The 15,661-nt window shown below is 40.8% G+C and overlaps 1 long non-coding RNA gene across 1 annotated transcript; it reads left to right on the plus strand.

The window, feature by feature from the left end:
• Nucleotides 1-6,221: 6,221 nt before the first annotated feature.
• LOC311236570 lies at nucleotides 6,222-13,801 on the plus strand. The gene is made up of 7 exons (XR_014620224.1): nucleotides 6,222-6,327; nucleotides 7,212-7,241; nucleotides 7,413-7,467; nucleotides 7,716-7,800; nucleotides 8,239-8,312; nucleotides 9,087-9,212; nucleotides 13,680-13,801. It is a non-coding gene; the product is annotated as an uncharacterized lncRNA (long non-coding RNA).
• The last annotated feature ends 1,860 nt before the right edge of the window (nucleotides 13,802-15,661 follow it).

The raw sequence follows: 15,661 nt of genomic DNA on the forward strand, positions 1-15,661 counted from the left end.
TTCATTCAGGTTCGAAACTGAGGGAAGATGCTTTGGGCTGTGAAATGACGGGTCTCGGTGGATTCAGGGATCATGGCAAATGTTGCGGTGGGTATAGTACTGGGGTTCATGAATTTAATAACGTGGACAACTGGGCTATGTAACGGTCAGGGGTTTAGTGATCTAAGTTGCTAAAGATAAATTTTTTCCCGTGATAGTGGTTGGATGCAGTGACGCCACCAAAAGTTTTTTTTGGTGGTGTGAGGGGGTATGTGTGGAAAAATAATGTAGAATGATGTTGTATGAAGAATGTGATGAAGGCGTGAGATGTAAATGTGGTGGGAAATGTAGGAAGAAGTATAGTTTTTGATTTTCATAGTAGAAAGCAAGTAGGGAAGTTAATATTACATTTATACATAGTTAATACGCGGAGCAGTCATTTAAAGTATAAATTATGACAATTTCAACAAGGCAAAAAGAAATTGGAACAGATGGCTAACCAAGTTTACCATTTGTTAGAATTGATAGGTTGTGTGGAACTTAATGATTATGTTCCCCAGAGAACCAAAGGTGAAGGGAACACACAAAGGATTGGAACCTCCAGTTTCCGGTTGGACAAACGGACAAAAACAAGTAAAGCCGTATCGTTATATTCAAGTAGATCACACCGCATCTCTCTAGAAGAATTAGTATAGGAATGCCCGACATTTCCAATGCATAAATATTGAGGAAATTACAAGGGAAATGCCACTGTATTAAGTGTTATGTTTTTGCTTTCTTTTTTGCACAGGCTCGGCGAGGACTAGGGCTCTGGCGATTTCAATACCAATTGGGGAAATGGCTATATGAGCCTTGGTATAGTATGAATGATAAGAAAATTGTCAATCCCTGTCTGCACCGGTATAAATCTGATAGTGTGGGTGAATTTTAACTCAAGTAGCGAAAAATAGGTTTGGACACAGAGAAACTTGTTCTTCCAAACGGTGATTGCAGGTGTGTTTGGAAGTGGTGTGAATGTCGGGTACACAGGAAGTTCACCTTAGTGGAACATTGATAGGAACAACTGAAGGTTTAGAAGCAATAACAATAGCAAAAGTAGACACTCTGTCTATGTCAAAGACTGGAAATATCACAATAGAAGTGAAGAAGCCATGGCCAAAGAGATTCAGGCCTTTACAAAACCTTGTATTTAAGTATAAAAAAGGAGGCTGTTATAGATTGAGAAACAAAAATAAAAAACAGAAAAGGAGAGCACGAAAAGCGATGAAAAGAAGTAATGCCGACAATAGCAATAGGCTGACAACCTTTGCAGACACTCCCGTAGAAAGATTGATATCTGAAGTTAATCTGATTGAGTGGGATGTGATGGAATTTCCTCAGGTGACCAGTATAACAGAGGGACTGGAAATAATGACTTTGATTCCAATACAGGAGGTCTTACAGGAGAGAGAACCAGAGACAATGGTTTTACTCCAACCAGAACCGAGCCACACTGGGGTGTCCATTGCAGGCGACTGCAGTTTAACCAAGGGACAGAGAAAGAGACTGAGAAGAGCGGCGTTGTTACAGCAGTCCCACGAAGTCTATTCTGGCCGTACGGCTGGTACAGAGACCGACAGCAGGTATGGAACTATACATGAACAGTTTCTACAGCCCACCCGTTTCCCATGTCCAGTCGTCCCTCGAGACCAAAGCCGGGATGAGAGGCGTGGGCCGGTGACGAGGAGCCAGACAGCGGGGGCCAGGGTGGAGGTAGAGAGGATGACGTACCTCTCTCCAGAAAGACAGAGAGCATTCACGGAAGCGTCCGAAAGACATGAGACAGTCCGTAGAAAACTGGTGGAGAAGCAGCTGGCGGTTGACCAAGTCACACGCGAGAGGGAGGTGCTAGAACAAGAGCTGGCGAAACAGACTGTGATCATGAGTGATGTAATTTTGGAAATCATGTTTCGTACTGCAGAACAAGGACTCAGTGAACAAGAGAAGTCACTTGCCCTGTTACCTGAACAGGGAGCGGAGCAGCGAGGGAATGATGACAGCCGCAGGGAGGGTGAGTTTCCAGGCCCCTCCCAACAACAAAAGGCCCAAGGTGCGGCGGCTGGGAAGAACAGGTATGTCCCTCTCTCATCCAGACAACAGAACTGGCAGCCCCAAGGAGGAAATGGACGACAAAGAGGGGGACCGCTTGGATGGCTGGCATCGACTGAGTGCTGGAAATGTGGAGAAATCGGCCATCTCGCTCGATCATGTGGCAAAGGGTGGCGGGCTCAGCAAGAGTCCAATAGACAGCAAGAGTCCATCAGAACACAGAGTTGCTGGACATGTGGAATGTTGGGACATTTTCAGAAGGGGTGTAAAGAGGGTGTGTCTGCAAAGGCCATAGGTTGAATAAGAACGAGGCAGGAATGCACAAGCGAAGCTAATAGTGCTCGGGAAAATAGAGTTATTAATAAGTTAAAATGGGAAAAAGGACTGATTGGAATAAAAATAGAATAAAAAATATATAGAAGCGTTGGTACATTAGATTATGAGTGGAAGCGACTAAGATGGATGTGCAACTAACAGGGAGAGATGAAATGACTGACAGATGCATGAGCCAATCGTACTAACAGTTAATTAATAGACAAATCATGGGTTTTCCTTTTTGCTACAGTGTGTCTGATCAACTCTTGCTGTGGCAGTGAGGAAAACGTAAGGGAGAATGGTATGGTGGACGATTTTTGGTATCTCCCACCTGTGCAGCCTGGCCCGGCTGCACAGATTGGAGAGAGAGAGAAAAATGGTCACCACAATGGCTCTTGTGGTCATGTGAACTCTGAACCAGACGGTGTCAGAGAAGGGTTAAACAGTTGGGTTTTAGACAGGAACAATGGAACATATAATATTAGACAGAGTTAGAAACAAAGGACTATTTATAGTAGTGATTACAATACTTGATCAAAGGGTGGTCAAGGTTGAATTAAGGAATTAAAAAAAAAAAAAAAAAAAAAAAAAAAAAAAAGGTCAACAACAATATTATTATTTCATTACTTATTTTATTTCTTTTTGGATTTCTAATTTTGCTGTCTTAGTTATGCGGGGGTATTTATGCCTCTAGCTGATAGTTTAGTTCTGTTGATGGGTGTGTTGCATGAAGGCACTCACGAATTTTTGTTTATGTTTGTTTGCAATTTTCTTTGTTTTTGTTTGACACTCTATTTTTTTTTTAGGAACTGGCTGGCTGGGAGGGATCTCTCACCGGTCAGGGATAGCAGGTGGTGGTGACACAGCGGGACTGGTAGGAATGTCTAATATAATGGGCTGGAAACTGAGGGTGGACGGGAGCTGGTTCATGATTTGGTTTTCCGCTCATTGAGAGTCCAGGAGTAGTATCTGGGGAGTTGTGTCACGTTTTTGGGTTTGGTAAGTGTTGGGCGAACGTGTTTCTCTGTTTATAGGTAAGCTCTGTAGATTTTGGTCGCCATTGGCCAAATAGTTTACAAGTAGGGTGCAGACGTGTGAAATTGATAATTGGCTTATGGGGGACTCTGCACCGGCTTGTTGAAGGCTGGCAGAGTGTGTGGGATGTGTGTTTAAAGGGACTGTGGTTTGTTACCATGCACATAGGTTCTGTTGGTGGTTGGCCTCGTCTAGAGCTGGCTGTCCGGACCGAGGAGGCTGTCTGGAAACAAGGTATTGATAGTGTAATAAATGGTTATTCCACTTTCAAGGGTGGAAGTGGTGATTGTGTTGAACTAGAGATATTTGATCTAGTAAAATAGTACAGCACAAAAATGAATGAGACAAAGGTGATTTGATTGAATATTAACAATTGAAGCTGTGGAATATATAGATAACGAATTTGGAAAAAGAGTGTTGTCAAATACAGAACAGTAAAGATGTATCTGTGCGAAAAAGAGAACTTCCAATCCATTGTGTGTTTGTAAATAACAATCCAAAATGCAAAAAAGGACAGAGGGAAAATCGTTTCCTTCTGTGGAAAATCGGAGCAGTACCAAAAACTGCATACAACAAAGAAGAGGCTGTGGTTAGCACAAAATACAACAAGAAGAAAACAGTCAAAACGAGGTAGCCGTAAAGACCTCAGGAGGTTTAAACAGGGATAACTGACAGGGATGAAAGCGAAGAATAATTGAGGCCTCAGTGATCTTTTCAAGGAGAAGAGATGATTTATGTTTGCTTGTTTGAATCTCCCTCGATGTTTAGAGTGTTAATCTTTTGGGTAGGATGTATTAATCTTTTCTTGCAGAGTCAATTACACAAAACAGACACATTGAAGCTAAGTAAACATGGATAAAATAGTCTAAACAAAAAAGCTGTTATTGAAAGAGTGTTTCCTTGTAAAAACAGGAACAGCTTTCTTAGTCTGAAGTCATAGTAATAACTGATATTGTGTGTGACTGGGGAAGAAGCCAACGGAAAGAGTGAATGATGATTTTGTAACTGTACAGACGGAAATGGGTTTGGTAGTTCGATTTGTGTAAATTTTGGATTTTTTGAATTTTTTGAAAATATTAGCAAAAATGATAATTATGGTTTAACATGTTTAATTTAGAACATATTGGTGCTATATAGTGGGTTATGAAACCCACTAAGGGTGGATTGTCGTATATTTATCTAAATAAAACCTGTAAATTAAACAATAGAAATTATGCACATATATGAAATAGCAAAGAACTAGGTTATTTTCTCTTAGAAAAATAGAGACTCACAGCCATGCCAAATCACCTGTTAGGTTAACCATACATTTGAGTCAACAAGAAGGCTGTTAACTGGCCTCAGTCGAAATGGATCAAAATGACCCATATAAGCATTACGGGAAGGATTAAAATCATCTAGCGGTTGATGGAAAAAGCCACAGGAGAACTCAGTCAAAAAGCTAACAGTGCACCCCTTCAGCCTTCACTTAGCAGTTATAGGAAAGGCCCAGAGTGCCATAAAAATAAGAACAGATCAAATGGCAAACATATGACACATCTTCCTCCACAACGAACAGGGATGGTGCGCCAAATAACTAAACTTTTAAGTCAAGAAGTGACGGCCTGAAGGCCAACATCCGAGTTCTGTTTACTTTAGCTAAGCAGACCAAACAGGCCATTCTGTGATACCCACTGTTAAGTTGAGTGGGTACTATATTTCCATCTGTATGAGGGTCGCATTCAGGGACACTTGGGTAAATCATTCTAAAAGGAAACTAGTTCATATCCCCTCTGTAAGGTCACCTTGTAACGCTGTTTCGCAAGACCCAAATCACTGAGAGGGGAGACCTTCTAGCCAATAGGAAAGCAGGCTCTCTGGGGTGACGGCACTGGATGGCGCAAGGGCTGGGGGGGGTTCTCTCTTCTCTATAAAACCTACAGGTTGAATGATGGAGGTGAGACAGAGACACGGAGACACCGAGACGCAGAGAGACACGCAGGGAGAACGGAAAAGCAGAGACGGAGAATCCACCCCACCAGTTCGAGAATAAGAGACGCCACTAAGAAGCCCTCCGGGAAAAGCTGATTAGAGATAGAAAATAATTGATGCTGTGAACCAGATAATTTAAGCTGTTGGATATTCCAATAAAACAACGGTCAGAACCGTTTTCACCCGCAGCGCTGTCTCCGCCTCCACGTGATTTCCAACGGACCATATTTGAATGAACTGTTACTTTAACGGGAAATACAACGAGCAGAGTAAGCTATTCCACTATACATTAGAGAACGAGCATATAGCTATAACATAGAATCATTGAGAAGATACATTACCGCGTCGTCAGTGGACCTGTTTGTCCTGTATGCAAATTGCATAGGGTCCATATCACTGGGGAGGGAGGCACAAATGTGGTCCTTGACCAGCCTCTCGAAACATTTCATGACCACAGAGGTGAGTGCCACCGGTCTGTAGTAATAACTGTGAATTGAACTTGCATTGCTGCACTATAGTCCATCCGTTGCAAGTCAACACCCCCCCCCCCCTCCATCCATTAACTCAACTGGACTGTCACTGTAATATTTATGTACAGTTGTACAGTGTCCCCCACCCACCCCTCCTACCCAACCCCCCCACCCACCCAACCACCTCCAATGTACAGTCAGATTGGTTATTTTTGGTTGAGGTTGAAAAAGCTATGTTGATTCAATATTTAATTACAGATACCATTTCAACATTTGAAAAACTGTCGTTGAATCAATTTAGTAGATTCCCCCTCCCCTCCTCCCCCTCCCCTCCCCTTCGAGAGGGTATAGTCCTAAGCAACTCGCGAGACCTAGAAGATCTCACGGGACTTGAGGTATTCAAACACTTTGGCGCGATGGATGGTGTCTTCACTGACTGCTTGACAAATAGTCTGAGCCAAACTCCTTGGTAAGTCATTGACAATATTATGTATTATGCCATTCACATACCATAATCTTGCTGTCATCGTTTGACTACATGCTACTTTGTGAATTATTACCGTGGTGGCAACTAGTAGGCTAGAACGAAGCTTGTTAGCATTATTAGCTAACATGCTAGATGGTACTTAACTGGTAAGTGAGTTCTTATGGGAATAGTATGATTCCGTTCAGATACCATCACCGGGCTGTTATCGTTTGACTAAATGTTATCTCTGTGCCGTGGCAAATAGTTTGGAGCTTGTTTGAGCAAATAGTGATGCATATTATTATAGCTACTAACGTTAGCTAGCTATCATGCTAGCTAACGTTATTCTGCCATTTTGTTTCGTGATTAAAATGTACGTTTTTAATAGTTACATAAGCATTGTTGTAACTAGTGTTAACAAATACTTTATTATAGTTCAATTGTGTTAAACTTGGGACACAGCCATGGCTCTATTTTATTTCGTTTTGTATGTGAGGCATTTTAGCTTGCAGTTGTTGTGTTGCATTGTGGGTCTTCAGCACAAAGTAATCCCTTGCTGAGGGTAAGATGGTTTTCTGTCTGCTCAGACTCAGAATACTTAATTAACATGATCTGTGCTTCATAAAAAAACAGATATTATTTATCTGGTTTTGGTTATTTTGCACAGTAAATACTTATTCAGGCCTACCTGCAATTCAGAATTTAATCCAGCAGGGCGGCAGTGATGTTCATTCTGCCTTTTGTTATATATAAAAAATGGGGCTTTGAAAGACTGACATATTTGAACTTCTAGCTCCTGCTACTCTAAACATATATATATATAATATACACAGTCTTGATAAATTGCATACAAGGTTTTTTGAATATTTTGATCGTCTTCTTTTTAGAATTCGCTGGCAATCATCGCCGCTATCAAGGTGAGTTAACTAACACATTCTCAAATCATGTTTTGTTTTTACCACCAGACATGCGCTAGGTATATGGAGCTAGGTACACTTGCTACTGTAGGTTATATGGTGCTCATTGATAACTACTTTGATGGTGCTTATTTTTTCCTTATTTTGTTAATTATGTTGCTCTTTCTCTAGGAATGCCAATGTATAACTCCAGCCCCTATTACCACACTGCCATTGATTCAGCTCAGTAAGTATTATCTTTCAATTCAATATTGTCTGTCTCTCTCACCCCACTTCAAACTTCACACCTTTATCTGTGTTTTCATCTCTGTCTTTCTGTCTCTCTCACCTCGACCCCCTCCACTTCACACAACACCTACATTGCCAAAGCCTTTGTCATTTGATGACACAGCAGTGCTATGTCTGTCTCTCCCTCTATCTCCGTCTCCCTCTCTCACTGGCATAACATTTTTATTGTCGTATTCAATATTTCAGAGATTCTTCGCCAGAGGAACTTGAAGCCATTCCTGAATTACCACCAGAGACCAGCAGTTGCACGCAGGCAGAGACTGCCTGTAGCGTGAGTTGAATTTTATACACAAGTTCACTGGTGTTTATTCTTATATAAAACGTCTCTAAAGACGTATGTTTACCTTTGCATTGATTGGCGGATTTTTGACTGAAGACATTGGATCTTTCCTGCTCTCCCATCCAAGTCCCAGGTTGTAATGACGTAATCATGACACTTAGTTGATTTTGAGTAGACAATTACTCGTTGCATCTGGGCTCATAGTCATAGCCATATAGGAATGACCGCTACACCGTCGCGCCAATAGCGGCCGAGGGAGGGAGAGTTAAGCGATTTCTTTGTCATTCAGACAGATTCTCCTATCTGCACCTATCTGACACGTATAGCCACTGATGGTGGAGAAGTGCTGTCCAATTAGCCATTTTGGGGAAATTCAGGCATAAAATTATATTCTGTTGTGTGTCACTGTCAAACAATCCAATATTTCAGAGATTCTTCGCCAGTTGCGGGAAGTATGTCACCACCTGAAGACGCAGACCACCACCTGAAGCCCATGTAGAATTGTGAGTTGAATTTTATACATGATAGATCAGTGGTTCTCAAACTTTTTACACCAAGTACCACCTGAGAATGTAGCTGGCTCTCCAAGTACCACCATATGACCGGTGTTAAAATACAGTCTATTCAGCTATGCACAGTTCACGCAGGAGGCAAATGTATTCCTAATACCATTATTTATTGTTAACTTTTGTCAGACACAGCCACAATGTACAAAGGGATAGCACTAGAACTAGCAAACGCGTCCACACAACTCATACAATGCAAGGGCATTGAGAACATAATAACTAACATTCTCACATAGCAAGTGAGAAAATTAAGAACAACTGTATTTCAGCAAATGTACTTAATCTCTATCTCTCTCTCTCTCTCTCTCTCTCTCTCTCTCTCTCTCTCTCTCTCTCTCTCTCTCTCTCACACAGCAAGCAATTGTCCATCATTCTCTCTCTCTCTCTCTCTCTCTCTCACACACACGCACACACACACACACACACACACACACACAATTATTTTGTTACAAAAACTTAATTTCCTGCATTCTGGTGCAGGACTTTTTGAAATTTGACCCTTTAAATGCCAGTTTGTGTGATGGCATCACAAATTATTGTTAAAATAAACACACAAAGTAAAATATGTTCAATAGGATAGGAGCCCCGCATTTAGTGATCTAGGAGGCAAGTATTTTGTAATAAGATCAGATAGATAGAGCAATCACAAAATAAAGAAATGAGGCTCATCGTGCTCGCAAGCCACTGTCTAAAGTCTAATTGTGTTCTCAGAGGGATGACACTGGTGATCTACACCTCTACCAGAGGCCAGCAGCCAGAGGGGGACCCTGCTGACCACAAGGCCATCTGAATCATCCTATGCTGAATTGACATGGATGGCATCTCCCTTAAGCTGATGTGAGTATAACTTCCATGTACAAACACAAACACACCCACTCTATCTATATCTCTCTTCTAGGACATGTCATCATCATCAAACCTTTATTTAATTCTTGGGAGAACAGTAGGGTTGTAAAAAAAAGTGTAAACATCTTCAAATCATTATTAACACATCCACGCTGTAAAGGGTTATTGCCCGCCATGCTTTGACCGCCAGATCTCGCAAGTAGGGTCGAGCTGCAGACTCGGAGCCTCGGTCCAGATTGGAACTTCCGCTCGGAGCCTCGGTCCAGATTGGAACTTCCGCCCTGCCACAGGACTATTACTCCTGTGACAGGGCAATGCGCTGATTGGCGGAAAGTACGGAAGTATCTCGAAGTACGTCTGACGTATCTCGAATTACGTCTGACGTTTCTCTACGTTAGCGAACATTAAACGTTGTATTCATAAAATAATATAAATTCAGCAGCATGGGGAGGGCCGGGGGGAGGGGAGGTACAGGTAGTAGAAGACATAGAGGTACAGGTCACATAATTATAGTACAGTGGAGAAGTAAAAATAGAATAAAAAGGCAGTGGAAACAATATACAATATTATTAACTCTAATAATAACACGCCTCGCGGGCTCATTATAATACGAGAGCCGTGGGTCTGCATTGTATAGAGCGGATCCCCCGGCCGTATTCAAGCGCTGGAGCGCTTTGCGATGGATCAAACTGTATTAATATAGTAGTAATAATAGTAGTTGGCTAGTTGCGCGCTTCTGGCCACCTCCCGCAGTGCGCGCATACACACATACTGTCTGTAGCCTATACAGTACGTGCAAAATTAGTTGTCAAGAGCCAATCGCACAGGTTGCCTCATCTCATCTGGCTCTGCAAATAGATCTAGAGTCTGAATATCATATATAGCCTGCTGATGATCTCTCTCTCTCTCTCTCTCTCTCTCTCTCGTCTCAAATCCATTCTGAGAACGGAATGCAGTGCCCGCGACGAGGGTCTTGATTGATTGATTGATTGATTGATTGATTGATTGATTGATTGAAAATTGTATTAACAGATCATGCTGGACCTACAAAACAGTACAGTACTGTTTCTCATTCCTGTACTGTTGTTTATACTCTGCTCCTGTGTTGTAACCCAACCCCCTCCAATGTACAGTAAATGACCAAGTATGGTTTTGTCAATATTCCAATGTACAGTTTTGCTTGTACAGTTGCACAGTGTCCCCCACCCACCCACCCCTCCTACCCGACCCCCCCCCCCCCCAAGGCGAAAGTCTTTCTCTGGTCTGCATCCCCTTAACAATTGTGTGTATTGAGCTGTACTGTACTGTACCCATTCTGCAATCTGTTAATAAAATGTTCAATCAAGAATGGAGTGATTGACAGTGTCAAAGGCCTTTTGTAGGTCCAGCATGATCTGTTAATACAATTTTCAATCAATCAATCAATCAATCAATCAATCAAGACCCGCGTCGCAGGCACTGCATTCCGTTCTCAGAATGGATTTGAGAGAGATCATCAGCAGGCTATATATGATATTCAGACTCTAGATCTATTTGCAGAGCCAGATGAGATGAGGCAACCTGTGCGATTGGCTCTTGACAACTAATTTTGCACGTACTGTATAGGCTACAGACAGTATGTGTGTATGCGCGCACTGCGGGAGGTGGCCAGAAGCGCGCAACTAGCCAACTACTATTATTACTACTATATTAATACAGTTTTATCCATGGCAAAGCGCTCCAGCGCTTGAATACGGCCGGGGGATCCGCTCTATACAATGCAGACCCACGGCTCTCGTATTATAATGAGCCTGCGAGGCGTGTTATTATTAGAGTTAATAATATTGTATATTGTTTCCACTGCCTTTTTATTCTATTTTTACTTCTCCACTGTACTATAATTATGTGACCTGTACCTCTATGTCTTCTACTACCTGTACCTCCCCTCCCCCCGGCCCTCCCCATGCTGCTGAATTTATATTATTTTATGAATACAACGTTTAATGTTCGCTAACGTAGAGAAACGTTAGACGTAATTCGAGATACGTCAGACGTACTTCGAGATACTTCCGTACTTTCCGCCAATCAGCGCATTGCCCTGTCACAGGAGTAATAGTCCTGTGGCAGGGCGGAAGTTCCAATCTGGACCGAGGCTCCGAGTCTGCAGCTGGACCCTATTGGATCTCGCTGTACAGCGTTATTGAGATCAATATTGAATTTTTTCGCCATGGCATTCAAAATTCATATATACACCCATGGCCGCCTAGTTATAGTTGAAAGTGGGGGTGCAAGATTCTTTTTTATTCTTTTTTTTTATTTTATTTTTTTTACATTTAATGAACACCTGTATGTGCAATTTCCTGCAATATAGAGCCTTCAATCTTGACCAAAATAAAGCTGCTCTTTTCACTATAAAACTCAGTTTATATTGCAGTATGATAGCTATAATAATAATAACTTCACTGCGAGGGCTCTTTTAGCTAACGCTAGCTAGGCACGTATGATAGCCAATTACTATTATAATAATAATAATAATAATAACTTTCCCATCCTCCCAAAGCCCCTCCGGCCCCGTTCACATCCGCAGCGGCAGTACCAACAACAACAACAATTAATTGACGCTATCAATAGCCCCAGTGAGCGCGGCGGCTGGCTGAATGAATGAATGAAAACTTTATTTAACAGATTGCAGAATGGGTACAATACAGTACGGCTCAATACACACAATTGTTAAGGTGATGCAGACCAGAGAAAGACGTTTGTCTTGTTTACATCAGGGTCCATAGCCCCTTTCGTGACTGTGCTGCACCGAGTGAATCCACAGTCACTTGCTCCTCAATGGGAAACCAACCTAGATTTACCCTGAAGGACTGGTTCTGGCCGAACCGTTCGTTATACAAGTATCACAGAGACATTACAAATGTGCTCACAGTTGCACGAGGGTTTCGGACAGAGATACGGGATGGTGCGCAGGCGCTGTGATCACCCAACGGCGGAAATAATGCCGCTTTGAGCAGTTTATAAAAAAATATTAAAAATATTTATTAGCAACGCCGAGCTTTCAAACCATCCCGTATCTCTGTCCGAACATATACAGAAATAAATACAGTAAAAACATACATGACATCATGACATTTATGGCATAGGGACATACATGACATACAGGTATATACTGTAGTACTGTTACATTTGTGACATATACGATATGCAAATAATATACAGTACTGTTACCCAGAGATCCTAACAGAAAATATTATATATATATGATGGGGATGAGACTGTACATTAGGAGGAGGGGGGGGGGGGGGTGGACATTTACGGTGGCCAGTTTCGAATTGCAGTCTCCCGTAGGTGCTCTTTAAGAGCGGTTTTGAATGTGGGCAGGGGTAAAGTGGGTTTTAGGAGTGAGGTTAAGCAGTAGTCTGACCAGTTTGTTTTGTGATGTTTGTAATCTTGTTTTTAGTGCCTTTGAGGTGCTTTGGTACCATGAGGTGCAGGCATAGTCGTAGTACCCTTGAATGAGTACTGAGAGTACCCATGATTTTTGCCATTTTGTTATTGTGAAATTGGTATTAAATTTAATTCTGATTGGCATTAAAAAGTCTTAAAGCCTTAAATCTGACTGGGCTAAACCCTGGTTATTTTCAGCCCAATTTATTCATTTCACTGCAAACCATCTGATCAATATATCACCCATACTACATAAAGCATTTACTGACGATCACGTAATTATAAACGCCGCCCCCCCCCCCTTTCCTCCGTGCATGATGACGCATAACGTATACGATCATATACAGTTGAATTTTTTAATATAGCGTGTCTAGGGAATAAACGGCAATCGATGCATTTAGGTCTATAACTCACGTTCTAGGAATTACTACAGGAAATGATAAAACATACTTATATTCTAGAAGGTATTTTTGTATTTTTGTATGAATGAAAAAGTATAACGTTCCTACATCCTGAACAATAGATAATCGATGTTGAATGCAGGCATTAAAGTGTTCCGTCTCAAGACGGATTTCCGTCAATTTGATTGGGGAGATCCGTCAATTTGATTCGCAGTCTAACGGAATTGACTACCTGGTATAATATGATTTGTAGATGCATACAGATTGAAACAAAATTGAGCCAATCAGAGGCGCCAAATATCATGAAAAGGGAATTTTTTCTACCGAGGCGGCGCCAAGCAGTCATCACTCAGGGACTCGAGTGGTTGCAGCTGGAGGCTATTGGGCGAGTGACATTTGCGAGGTCTGTCCGCCACATGGCAGGGTAACAAAATAGTTGTGTCCCCTGCTGTGGTTGTGAGTATAGTATACGTTTATTAGCTTAACTCCGTAGCAACATCACACAGGTGTATCTGTAGACAGTCTCCTCCCCACCGTATATATCTTTTTTCCTACCACCCACCCCCTCCTAATGTACAGTCCCGGACTTTCCAGTGAATCATAGTGTCCTTTTTTTTCATTTTCCCAGATGCACCATGCACCAAGGATCCAGCTGATTACTGCCAATCTGGAGGATTGTTCCTTATCTGCTCTTCACTTGTGCCACTGATTCATTGACCTTTTGTGGTGTGGTATGTTTTGATTTTTACTTAGTAATACACTGTATAGTTGGGATTCTGAATTAAACAGTATAATGTTCACATATATTATGGAGCCCCCAGGGGTCGGGAGAATATTGTGGAAAACAATATAAAACTGAAATGGTAAAGCTAAAAAACTGTAGACCTGACCACAACCCCCTCGGTTCAACAGCACAATATGTTGCTTTCTCCGCTTTTAAAAGTTGAAATCATCTGATGACATTGAAGGGATAGTTCAGAATTGTGGACATAAAGTTTAATTTACTACTTGGCCATTATGTTATGTTCAATGGACTGCACTTATATAGCAATAGCGCTTTTATCCAAAGCGCGTATGGCCTCTCATTCACCTATTCACACACATTCACACACCAATGGTGGCAGCTGCCATGCATATTGATCCATAAATAGTGTTTAGATTGTACTTCTATAGGTTTTTAACTTTACATACTGTATTTAAACATTATATTTGAACAAACACTGCAAGCTAAAGTTTTAAATCATTTGAATCTGTTTTATACAGCACACTTGCTTCCAAAATAAAGCAGTTTTACAATCCTGATCGTTTGTTAACACTTGAAGCTTTTTGTTTCTAACAATCTGTACAATAAAAGTGTTTCTCTGCTGAACTTTGAGTTCTGTCACTTTATTGAAGGAGTTTGATTGTAATAATTGAGGAAAAACCTGTGAAATAACAGTGTTTCACTGCTGAACTTTAAGTTCTGTCACTTAATTGAAGGAGTTTGATTGTAATAATTATGGGAAAACCTGTAAAATAACAGTGTTTCACTGCTGAACTTTAAGTTCTGTCACTTTATTGAAGGAGTTTGATCGTAATAATTGAGGAAAAACCTGTGAAATAACAGTGTTTCACTGCTGAACTTTGAGTTCTGTCACTTAATTGAAGGAGTTTGATTGTAATAATTATGGGAAAACATGTAAAATAACAGTGTTTCACTGCTGAACTTTGAGTTCTGTCACTTAATTGAAGGAGTTTGATTGTAATAATTATGGGAAAACATGTAGAATAACAGTGTTTCACTGCTGAACTTTGAGTTCTGTCACTTAATTGAAGGAGTTTGATTGTAATAATTATGGGAAAACATGTAAAATAACAGTGTTTCACTGCTGAACTTTGAGTTCTGTCACTTAATTGAAGGAGTTTGATTGTAATAATTCTGGGAAAACATGTAAAATAACAGTGTTTCACTGCTGAACTTTGAGTTCTGTCACTTAATTGAAGGAGTTTGATTGTAATAATTATGGGAAAACATGTAAAATAACAGTGTTTCACTGCTGAACTTTGAGTTCTGTCACTTAATTGAAGGAGTTTGATTGTAATAATTATGGGAAAACATGTAGAATAACAGTGTTTCACTGCTGAACTTTGAGTTCTGTCACTTAATTGAAGGAGTTTGATTGTAATAATTATGGGAAAACATGTAAAATAACAGTGTTTCACTGCTGAACTTTGAGTTCTGTCACTTAATTGAAGGAGTTTGATTGTAATAATTCTGGGAAAACATGTAAAATAACAGTGTTTCACTGCTGAACTTTGAGTTCTGTCACTTAATTGAAGGAGTTTGATTGTAATAATTCTGGGAAAACATGTAAAATAACAGTGTTTCACTGCTGAACTTTAAGTTCTGTCACTTTATTGAAGGAATTTGATTGTAATAATTCTGGGAAAACATGTAAAATAACAGTGTTTCACTGCTGAACTTTAAGTTCTGTCACTTTATTGAAGGAGTTTGATCATAATAATTTAGGAAAAACCTGTGAAATAACAGTGTTTCACTGCTGAACTTTAAGTTCTGTCACTTTATTGAAGGAGTTTGATCGTAATAATTTAGGAAAGACCTGTGAAATA

This window comes from Notolepis coatsorum (genome assembly GCF_963971535.1).
Source record: "Notolepis coatsorum genome assembly, chromosome: 1".
NCBI lineage: Eukaryota > Metazoa > Chordata > Actinopteri > Aulopiformes > Paralepididae > Notolepis > Notolepis coatsorum.